Genomic DNA, 12700 nt, shown 5'->3' with positions numbered 1-12700 from the left:
TTGTACTTAATAAGAAGAGATAGCAGCAACTTGGGACCCCTTCCTCTTTGGGGGAAAGGGGTAGTATGGGATAGTTTTCTGTGGCAGAGGTGTAGGGACATTACTTAGGGAACTTAGAGGGAGAATATAAGAGGAAGACAGCAGAGGCCTGAGGAGAGAGAGAGCAATGTCGCTCCATTTGGGATAGCTCCTGAAGGCCTAAATTGTGTGTTCTTGTCCTGTCTGCTCACCTCCACCTTTACCCATATGGTAATAGGGAGTAGGTTACTAAGATATGGTTATACCTACTGGTGTTCCTACTAGGAATGATTTTGCAATGCCTACCTAACTTTTTTGGTTACTCCATCAGTGTTCAGGGGTGTTTGGACTGAGGAAATCAGGTGAGGATGTGTTTGGGAAGAAAACAAGTTTCCTGGTTCCTTGGTGGACCCTGGTGGAGACGGATCTAAGAGGGACACAGGCCAGACTCTCCCCCGTAACTAACATAAAGAGAACTTTGCAGGCCAGCAGATGACTCCCTAATAATGGGAGACAAGATGGCTGCTATGCATTGGTACCCCCATGAGTGCTAGCAAAGTCCCTGCACATAGCAGGACAGAAAGGGGTTCCTGGCACACCTGGATCACTTGATATTTAATCATTGTTATTATTACAAAGACTTTATTCAGGATTGGTAGGTGCTGGGCACATTACGGCACTGAGTATTCCTTCCACAGATGCTAATTTAATGCCTTTAGATGGCAGCCTCTGTCCTACATTCTGGGGAAATTACTTCTTCTTGGTCTCTGACCTTAAGAATCTCATAATCTACTGCGGAAGACAACCATGAAGAGATAATTCATTTCAATTCAATTAGATTGGAGAAAAGACTGCCAAATGAGTCCAGTTAGTTCACCAAAGAGATGATAAGGATCTGAACAGATGCAGTGGCAAGAAGGATGTAATGGGAGAGGGAGGCTGAGTTTGAGCGACATTTCTGAAGTAGTTTCAGACAGATCTGATAGGCAATTGGATGCAGTGGGAAAGGGGGCGGAGTCTAAACATCAGTATTGTCAAAGCGAATGGAAAAGCTGAGAAGCTCCTCTGATTCTACTTGATTGAATTGACAGCTGAACGATTTTAACGTTGGGGGCTTTTAATGTGGGTTCCAAAGCCAGCCACAGAGTTGAATTCACTCCCAAGGAGTGTCAGAGCTGCCCTTGGATGTCTAACCCTACACTATCAACACCAGTGAAAACACTCAGCAGAGGTAGGGTGGGGCAAGGGTCAGGGAGCCACCGCACTTGCGGCCTCAGGCCTTAAGTATTCTGTGTCATGAACAAGGGTGTTGTTCTGCCTTTTTGGACAAGTATGTGTGTGTGTTGGAGAGTTTGTAGATTCTGGCAGTCCTAGAAAGGGTGAGGCAGGGGACTCACCTCAGGGAAGGGAGGGGAACAAAGAACATGGGCAGAGCAACTTGTCCAACACCAACAGCAGATTGATGGGGGTCAGAGCAGGCCACCCAAAATATACCACTTTGGCATATTGATTATTTTGAATTAAAGTTACTTAAGAAACAGCTACTACAAGACAGACACTCTGACCCTCCTTTGTCCCCATGAAAGCAAGACATAAATCTTCCATGTGAAAGATATCCTCCCTGTACCAGGGGAAGGAGAGACATTCTTATTACCAGAGAGAGGGAATTCAGGGTTGAGAAGGCTGTATAAACAAACCTTGTTACTACTTCTTTAGTAATTTGCTACTCGGAGCCCAAACCGCTTTATCTTGTCAATTTTTCACAAATTTATTGTTTCTTTGTCTAAAAGGTATAAAAGCTGACTGCTCTAGTCACTTCTTTTAGCATCCTATTTTTATGAGCTCCCAGATGTATGTAATTAAATTTGTTTTTCTCCCTTTAATCTAGAACCCAGAAAGAAAAAGGGAAAAGTTTTCCTCCTCTGTAAGATACATCATTTTCCTCTTGCAAAAATGAAACTAATGTTGAGATGAGGAAGATACGATCAGTAGGACAGTAAAATACCACTTTACCGAGTACGGAGAGTATGGGTTCCTGAGTCAGACTGGCTGGTCTGACCTCTACTAGTCCTGAGGCCCCGGGCTGGTTACCCAAGCTGTTTGAACTCTTAGCAAGAGCCTGGCACATAGTAAGTGCTTAGTAAATATTAGCTTCTACTATTCTTAGTAATTTGGGGCAGGAAAGGGAAACCAGAACTATTTTTCTTCACTTGAACAGGAAGCTAGGAAAAACTAATTTTCAAAACAGTGCTAGATTGTAACTCCCAAAGCACAAGCAACAAAAGAAAAAATAGATAAATTGACATCATCAAAATTAAAAACTATGCTTCAAAGGATATCATCAAGAGAGTGAAAAGACAAGCCACAGAATGAGAGAAAATCTTTTCAAACCAAATGTCTAATAAGAGACACATCTAAAATATATAAAGAATGCTTACAATTTAATAATAAAAAAGGCAACCTAATTTAAAAACTGGACAAAGGACCTAAATGGCCCTTTCTCTGAAGGGGATATACATACCCATGACCAATAAACACATGAAAAGATGCTCAACATCTTCAGCAATCAGGGAAATGCAAATTGAACCTACAATGGGATACCACTTCACACACGCTAGGATGGCTATAATGAAAATGACAACTGACAGGTGTTGGATGTGGAGAAATTGAGATATTTACACACTGCTTGTAGGAATGTAAAACAGTACAGCTACTTTGGAATACAGTCTGGCAGTTTCTGCAAAGGTTAAACATAGAGTTACCACGTGACGCAGCAATTCTACTTCTAGACGTATACCCAAGAGAAATGAAAATATATGTCCACACAACAAGTTTACATGGATGTTCATAGCTGCATTATACATAATAGCCAAAAAGTCCCAAACAACCCAAATGTTCATCAACTGATGAATGAGTAAAGAAAATGTGGTCTATCCATACAATGAAATATCATTTGGCAATAAAAAGAAATGAGGAACTGATATATGTTGCAACATGGGTGAGCTCTGAAAACATTATGCTTAGTGAAAGAAACCAAACACAAAAAGACCACAGTTTGTAAAAATCTGTTTACGCAAAATGTCCAGAATAGGCAAATCTAATAGAGACAGTAGATTAGTGGTTGCCAGAGGCTGGGGGTGTTTGAGGAGGAATAAAGAGTGAATGATAATGAATATGCAGTTTCATTTGGGATGATGAAAATGTTCTAAAATTGATGTTGTGATGGTTTCATAACTCTGTGGATATACCAAAATCCATTGATTTATACACCGTAACTTGGTGAATTGTATGATGTGTGAATTGTATCTCAATAGAACTGTTTAAAAAAAAATAACAGTACTAGGGCCATCCCCAGTGGCCTAGCAGTTAAAGTTTGGTGTGCTCTTCAGCTGTCTGGATTTGGTTCCCAGGCATGGACCTGTACTGCTTGTCAGTCAGTGGCCATGCTGTGGCAGTAGCTCACATACAAAAAGAGGAAGATTGGCAGCAGATGTTAGCTCAGGGCAAATCTTCCTCAGCAAAAAAAAAGGAAAACAATAAAGCAGTACTAGAAGAAGGAGGTATTAGTATGTTAAGAAGTTTCCTGGTTAAGATACATCATATGTATTGCATATTTTAGATTAATAGTTCAATATCAAATGAAAAATTTCTAGTGGCTGTGCAAAAACTTTTCATTCATGGTCTTGGATGTGTTACATTTTAATTAATGACCCAGAAAAGACCACTTATACTAGATATCTTGCACTTGATCCTCCAGATCCACTCTCCACCCTCCATCCTGCTCTCTGTAGAGGCTGACTTGTGTGAACTGTGCTCCTGTGGCTTATGGTTGGGTCTGGCAGTGGTGAGCCCCAGCAGGAGATCAGATTGAGAGATGAGAGGGAGGAGTTTTGGGACGCTAACCAAAATATCAACAATGTATAAGCGACATAAAGCAGGATCCAAAGGGACTTGGAATGAGAAGAACAATTGGATGATTCTAACAAGATGATGTTTAATATAAAGTTCAAGTGAAGATGTGGTTACTAAAAGGCTGTATGAAGTTTTGATTATTGTCAACTCACTGTGAATCAGGAGTTGACATAATTCACCGTTTCCAAAATAAAATTCTAACTTCATAGTACCCCAAATAAAGGAATGTTTGCATTCTCTCCTTTGTGGCTAGACCATTCTTGAAGTACTGTGTTCAGCTATAGGTGACACATGAAAAAGCTCTCTGTCAAACTGCCACAGATTTTAATGCATCTATTTTATTTCCAGCCCCATCTCTTGGGTACTCAGACATAAATGAGCAGAAGTGAGAATTCAGATAATTTGATAGGTAGACATGGGACTATTTTTAAAATTGCATTTCTGTTCAGATTCTTAAGACATTGGTTTTTGAACCAAACTCTCACTTCCATTAGAGTAAATTCTTTCCCAGGGAGCTTCTGGAATCTTTGTACAAATAGACTTGATAACTCACCCTACAGACCTTAAAGAAACCCATACTTATTTACACATTTTAGCCTTAAACCTAGTGCATGGAGAAGAATTATCTCATCAATAAAGTTGACCAGAAATAGTTTCTTATAGGCCTAGTTTTAAGTATATGGTGAAATTCAAGTTGAAGTCAAATAATGTCAGAATGCTAGATGTGCCTTTGATATCACTCTGTACAAACCTCTGCTCTTGTAAGTAGGGAGACTGAGGCCCATAGAGGCTAAATGAGTTGCCTAAGTTCACCAAACTAATTGGTGATAGAATCCAGACAGCATCTGAGTTCTGCTGTTTTTAACCCAGAGTCTACTCACTACATTGCCTCCCTGATGAAACCATGCTTCTAGGAAATCTGATGAGTTTGAGCCGACTTGGAGCAGATTTGGTGGGTCTTATTTTCTCAATGTTTGGCATCTACATTGTGATAAGGCACCGTGTGTCACATATCCAGGGCATTTGTCTCCCTTCCTTGGAACTGAAAAAAATATTGACAGACTTCTTTTTAAGGTTCCCTGACTTTTCTTATCTATTCATTACACAAACATTTATTGAGAATCTATTATGTTAGGCAGTGTCCAAAGGAGTAAGCAAATCAAACAGAAAAAAAAAAACCTTGCCTTCATAGAACTTATCTTGTAATTCTTATTTTTGTCTTTGGGGTGGAATTCAAGTGAACTGAGAGAATTCTTGCCTTACTTCCTGTGGTAGTTGTCCTCCAAGATGGCCTCCTGGTGAGGATCCTTGGCTCCTGGTGTTCACACGTGTGTATAATGTCCTCCCATGCTGCCCAGACACAATAGAATAACTGTGAAAGCAACAGTGTATAACTTGGAGTTTCAGTCATAAAAAATATTGCAGCTTCTCTCTTCACATCTCTTGGATCAGTTACTCAGGAGAAAGGAATCTCAAACTGCCTTGTGGAGAGGCCACATATAGGGAAGAATTGAGGCCCGCTGTCAAAAGCTAGCACCAACTTTCCAGCCATGAATGAGTCTTGGAAGTAACTTGGAAGCGAGTCTGGTGCTGTCTTGGAAGCAAACTTTCCAGCCTCTGTGAAGCCTTCAGATGACTGCAGACCTGAACAATATCTTGACTGCAGCCTACAAGAGATTTTGAACCAAAACTGCCAGCTAAGCTGCTCCAGAATTTCTGACTCACAGAAATTGTGAGAAGTATGAGTGTTTATTGTTTTACTACACCACTAAGTATTGGGGTAATCTGTTATTCAGCAGTAGGTAACGGATACACCCCCCTGAATTTTAGGAAGGCTCCCTACAGAAGAAGGATCTGAGAAACACCTGCATATTAAAAATTGGAAAGGAAGGGGCCAGCCCCGTGGCCGAGTGGTTAAGTTTGAACGCTGTGCTTTGGCAGCCCAGGGTTTCGCCAGTTTGAATCCTGGGCACAGACATGACACCACTCATCAAGCCATGCTGAGGCAGCGTCCCATATGCCACAACTAGAAGGAAAGACAACTAAGAATACACAACTATGTACCAGGGGGCTTTGGAGAGAAAAAGGAAAAATAAAATCTTTAAAAAAAAATTGGAAAGGAAACAATATTTTCCTACACTTCTAGATCACAAGAAAAAAGAACTAACTCTTAGTGGGAAAGGCACATAGAAACCTGGGCCATTTCAAGCCCATGGTTTCTGATAGAGCGTTCCATGTTTCTGGTGCTGCCGGAAATTTGAGGTTTCAAAATGTAACTAGGAAGAGTAAAAAGGAGTATTACATGAGAGAGAGGAAGAAGAGATCCATGGGGAAAGCCAATTTTCTTGACTATAATAAAGAAAACTACGGAAATTAATTCAGAGTGGTTAAACTCAGCAGTGGGCATAGCAACAGAAAATATATAGGAAAAAGTGCGGCAACTCAGCCAGACTATTTGCTAATAATTTATTTTCATCAAGAAAAGAAAAACATATCCTTGGTAACATGCCAGCTCTCAGCAAGCTAATTCATAACAAGTCTTTCTCTGGGAAAAGAGATAATTAAATCTTTCTGAAGACTTTGCTCCCTAACTACGATAGTCATTAGGACTGTTCACAAATATTCTTGTTCTCTTTCCTTCCTGACATATGGTGGGTAGTACTCTCCCACCCACTTGAAGTATTACCACGTGACTTGCTTTAGCCAATGAAATGTGAGTGGAAGCTTTGAAAGTCAGGATGCTTCACCATCTTATCTTTTTCCAGTCATGGCAACCAGCATTGTTCCTGCTAGTGGCTGCTGTGTCTGCCCGGGGCCTGGAGTGAGGATGACAGTGGTGTGGAACAGAGCCTCCAGCTGGCTATGGTAGAGAGTATGGTGGATAAGAAATACATCTTCAAATTTAAGTCGCTGAAATTTTAAAGTTACTTATGACCACGGTATAATCTAGCCTATCCTGGCTGAAATGCTAATAAATAACTGAAGTCCACATGCATCAGTCCTGTCTCTTCAGACGCTGGCTCAGCAGCTCTCAACTGGTTAATAAGACCTACCATGTATCAGTCTTGCTGGGAGCCAGGTGCCTTCTATCCCACATCTTAGTACGTTTTCCCAATAAACCTGAAAGGCAGGTATTATTAACCCCAGTTTCTCTGTAGGGAACCTGAGAAGTGAAGTGACGTGCCCCAGCTCACTGGCAAGCTGCAGTGTTGGGACAGGACGCCAGGTTTTCTGAATATAAAATCCAAGCCGAGACCTTCAGCTGTACCAGGGCCTCCTATTACTGATTATGAACCAAGATAATTTTAGCCTACTTGATAACTCAGCCGTGACCTCTTCCCACTTAGTCACTTTTGTAACCTCCTCCTTGTCTCTACTTTTCTATTTTCTCCAAGAAACTGAGCTGTGGAAGCTTTGCCTTGTCATGTTCCCCCACCTAGAGGTAATTGGCACCCTCCCACTTAATAGTGAGGAAATAAATACTCGGCATGCAGCCCCGAAAGGTATGCTAAGCATTTTGTATATATTGCAATTTTATTTAGTCCTTATATGAACCCTGTAGCAGAAGTATTATTAACTCTATTTTAAAAGTGGGAAACTGATGCACATCTAGGTTATATAAGTTGTCTAAGGTCTTAGTTAATCATTAGTGGGTGGATTTCAAACCTGTGTCCACCTGGCTCCAAACTTCTTGCTCTTGCCAATGCCTTGTCCCACAATGATATTCCCTGCATCTAAATCCTTAAGAGGGGGGAAATAAAAACAGAGTTGGAGAGGATTAAGACACCCTGCAGCCTGTTTGGTTGGGCTTTTCTCTATAGGAAGTAGGCTTTTGGTACCCCAGAGTCTGCAAAGATCCAGAGATGCAATCAGTATGAAAGAACAGGGCCCTCCAAGCTCCTCAGTGTAAATCCAGGAGTGAGATCAGCTAGAAATGATAATTTACTTTCCATCCTCTGATTTTCATATAGAAAGTGCCCAATATATATTTGTTCATAAATTTCAGTTCTCCGGGGGTTTATCAGAGTCAGCAGTAGACAGAAAAGGCCTGCACAGCTTCCAGTTTCAATGCAGCCTCAGGGATTTGACTGGTCTTCCAGGTGGGCATCTCTGGCCTCTGCATTTTCCTTGCAGCCTTCTAACACTTTTCTTTGCACTCCCGTGGACTAGGTTCTAAGCAGCTTCTTAGCCCTTGGCTCCAGCTCTAGTCTAGTTTTACTTCTCTGTAAATTAATTGCTCAGATCCCTGTGAGGAATGAAAAGATATAGTGTTCCTGGGTATTCAAGGCTAAAATGTGAGCACTTTTGCTCAGCCTGAGGTGGATTTGATGTCCTTAGGTCTTAACTTGTCCATGCTATGAAGAGTTTTCCTTCCCTTGCCTGTAGCAAGAGGAGATTCCAGAGGCTAGACTGGGAGATCTCATGGGCAGCCTTCTAATTCTAAGATCTTTTCAACTAGATAAATTTCAAGTTGAAGCCATGTCTGTGTTGGTTTAACAAGTCACTCATTCAGTTAGTATTTATTGAGGGCCTTATTCTGTGTCTGGTCCTCCTCTAGATGCTGGTGACAGAACAGTGGGTGAGACAGACAAGGTCCCTAGTCTAACCAAATTTACATTCCAGTGGGAAGAAAGAGACAATAAACAAGTAAACAAGCGAACATGGTAATTTCAGATTGTGACCATTGCTGTAAATGAAATAAACAAGGTCTTATGATGGGATGTAAGAAGGGATGGTGTTTGTTGCTTTAGATAGGTGGTTATGAAAGACTTCTCTGATAAGGGACCTTCTGCGCTAAGACTTGAATGATAAGGAGCCAGACTGGGAAAGAAAATTCCGGGCAGAGGGAAGAGAAATTCTAAGGCTCTCAGACTGGAGTGGGTTTGAGATGTCCAAGGAATAGAATAAAGTTGGGGTGATTACCATTCGTTGAGTGGTTACTATGAACCAGGCATTGTGCTATGCACTTCCATATATACCTCATTTTAATTACTCATAATACCCTACAAGGTAAATTATTATCTCCACTTTAAAGTTAGACTTCCAGTTCTATTAGCTCTTGGGGTCCCCTCACCTCTATGATGGCACCCTACAGACCTGGGTCTTAGTAGGGGCTATTTGGAAATTAATGTCTTGTCTCTACTAGCATTTTGTGGGTGGGGACCATGGAGGAGAGACATGCTTCAATAAGTGAGATGACTCACACAACAAAGAATTGTCCCTCGGGGCCAGCCCGGTGGCACAGCGATTAAGTGCAAACGTTCTGCTTTGGCAGCCCAGGGTTTGCCGGTTCAGATCCAGGGTGCGGACATGGCACAGCTTGGCAAGCCATGCTGGGGCAGGCGTCCCACATATAAAGTAGAGGAAGATGGGCACGGATATCAGCTCGGGACTAGTCTTCCTCAGCAAAAAGAGGAGGACTGGCAGTAGTTAGCTCAGGGCCAATCTTCCAAAAAAAAAAAAAAAGCTTAAAAAAAACAAAAAAGAATTGTCCCTCATCACACATGATTCTCAAATGTCCCACCAGATCAAGTTTCATGTAGGTGAAAAACCTGTTTATAATCTCCAAATATAAGCTCTAATTACATTTTACCTACACATATGAAGCTGTGAAAGAATAGAAAAAATATATATTGGTCTCAGCCCCCTGTTCCTGGTACAGAGCTCCTAAAATCCTATAAACTTCTAAGGGAAGTGATAGGAGCACTATGAGCATCTTTTGTTCTAATATTTGGTCTTTGACCTTGGTGCCTGACACAGAGTTCCCAAATCCCTTGAAATTTCCTGGATGATAGAAATGTCTTTTGTTCTAATGAGGTGACTCTGGGTGGGCTCCTGGATAGCTTCAGGATGGAGGCCAGTCACCAGTCACCGGAAAGATCAAACCTTGATTAGAAGCTTGGAACTTTTGGCCACATCCCCCATTCCCTGGGAAGGATAGAGGGGCTGGAGACTGAGTTCATGATTGATCATACCTATGTGATGAAGTCTCCATAAAAATCCCAAAAGTACAGGGTGTAGAGAGCCTCCAGGTTGATGAACATGTGGAGGTGCCATGTAAAGTGGTGTGCTCTGAGAGTGCATGGAAGCTCCGTACCCCTTCCCACATACCTTGCCCTACGGATCTCTTCATTGGGTTGTTCTATACCCTTTATCACAGACTTTATTATATAATAAATCGGTCAGCATAAGTGAGTGTTTCCCTGAGTTCTGTGACCTGTTCTAGCAAATGATCTAATCCAAAGAGGGGGTCTTGGGAACCTCTGGTTTATAGTCAAGTCAGACAGAAGTACGGGTAACCTGGGGACTTACTACTTGCAGTTAGCGTCTCAAATTGGGGTCAGTGTTGTGGGACTGATTCCCAAACCTGTGGGATCTGTGCTAACTTCAGTTAGTGTCAGAATTGAATTGAATTGCAGGACACCAGGTTGTGTTGGAGAATTGTTGGTGTGGGAGAAGCGTTTAGGAATGCAATCACCAACTAAAGAGAGGGAAGATCATACTCTGTTTGACTTGGAACTTTATCAAGAAATGTTCACCATTTCAGAAAATCACGATACTTACTGCAATGCTGCTCATGGAATTTGAGTCACCAGAATGACACAACTGTATCGTCTGCATTTGTAGCTGTCATGTGCAAATATGTAACACAGGAAATTTGATACTCCTTTCAATTGACTTAAAATCCAACATTTCTAATTTATCAGAGATGCATAAAATGCATTCTCTTATTTCTTAACTCATTCATTTTAAGTAAGTGCAAGCAGTTGACTACTTCTGTATGTCTTCTAAGGTAATGGGGCCCAAGCAAAGACTTCTATGACACAATTTATTTTCAATTACTTATCTTTTATTTCTCCTATATATTATAATTATGGCTTAGTGCTGAAAATCTAATGTCCCAGAAAACCTGCCAGTCCCAGACAAACCTGGACTGTTTGTCACCTTAGATAGCATTATTTTTTTTCCTGAAATTATATGTAGGTAGGTTATATTATCTAAGAATTTAATTCCATGATGGCAAAGGAAGTATTGCAAAATATTTGTTATAAGAAAGGAGTATTGGGTCTGATGGAGTGGAGAACCATTGCCCTAGAGAACGCCCTGATTCGTGGAGTAGTTTAAGAATAGGATCTGTTTCCACAGGTTGTCCAAAATGGGGAACCCTCAGCTGAATCCAGCCCTTCCTTCACAGAAAAGAGTTATACTGTGAAACTGGGTTAGTGTGTTGGGGTGGGAAGGTAAATCACAGGGCATTTGACATCTATATTCCTAGCAGTGGCAGCCTCCAGTGCACATGTCCAAATTAATGCCTATAATTATAATTTTTATTTTTGGAAAATTGTAGAGCAGGATAAATTTGTTTCTGTTGCCTTCCCATCTCTTTTTGACATGCCTATTCTCATGCTCCTTATGTCCTCATGTTGAAAACTTTCCAGTCTAGAAGGTAGAAACGTGGTTTCTGGCCTCCGACAAACTTTGATTCAGATCCCTTACTCTGACCTAACCATTCTATGTCTAAGCTTCCTTTACTGTAAAATAAGGATGATAATAATACATCTGCCTCATAGAGTTAATTTTAGGAAGAAATGAACTAATGTCACTCATTATAAGCATGACACATAGTAGATGTCTGATACATTTTATTTATTATTATTGTAGGCCTACCTAGCTCTGCCCTTCCCAGTAGCAACTTGTGATCCAAAATTACTTATTTCTCATTTCTTATCATTCATTTCTTGTACCTCCTTTCTCACCTGTGTCACTCATTTCATGTGGTTAGTGGGAAAGCATTCTGCTTAATGACGCAATTCATACTAAGGGTGAGTGACCGAAAGACCAACCTCTTAGCAGGCTGCTTTCATTTTAAAACTTATTAACAGGGGCCAGCCCAGTGGCGTAGTGGTTGGGTTGACATGCTCCACTTCAGTAGCCTGGGGTTCGTGGGTTTTGATGCCGGGCACAGACCTGTCCACCCCTCATCAAGCCATGCTGTAGAAGTGTCCCATATACAAAGTAGAGGAAGATTGGCATAGACGTTAACTCAGGGACCATCTTCCTCAATCAAAAAGAGGAAGATTGGCAACAGATGTTACCTCGAGGCCAAACTTCCTCACCAAACAAACAAACGAAACTTATTACCTTTCCACAGAAGATTGTGTATGAGATTTTGTTGGAATTGAGAGGAGAATGGTAGCAGATTTTTCAATGCCCTCTGTTATGGGCTGAATTGCGTCCTCCCAAAATTCATATGTTGAAGCCCTAACTCCTGGCACCTCAGACTGTGACTGCATTTGTATATAGAGTCTTTAGCGGCAGGTAAGGTTAAACGAGGTCACTGGAGTGGGCCCTAATCCAGTACAACTGGTGTCCTCATATGAAGAGGAGGTGGGACACAGACGTGCACAGAGAGAAGACCATGTGAAGACGCAGAGCGGATAGCCATCCACAAGCCAAGGAGAGAAGCCTCGGAAGAAACCACTGCTACTGACACTTTGATTCTGGACTTCTGGCTTCTAGAAATGTGAGAAAATACATTTCTGTCTTCAGGCCACCCGGTCTGTGGTAGGCAGCACTAGCAGATTAATACACCCCTTTACTCCTGTCACAGACCTTTTGCAGATTAAATTTCCTGCGGCCAAATCCGAGATAAGTTCTTTGAATTCCTTGTTCTCCTTTTTCATCCTTATGGCAAACCCCAGAGTTTCAGTTTATGAGATCATAATGGGGAGGAAAGGAATGAATATTTTTGAGTTCTACACATGCCAGG

This window comes from Equus przewalskii, chromosome 24 (genome assembly GCF_037783145.1).
Source record: "Equus przewalskii isolate Varuska chromosome 24, EquPr2, whole genome shotgun sequence".
Taxonomy (NCBI): Eukaryota; Metazoa; Chordata; class Mammalia; order Perissodactyla; family Equidae; genus Equus; species Equus przewalskii.
This window is presented reverse-complemented; position numbering follows the sequence as displayed.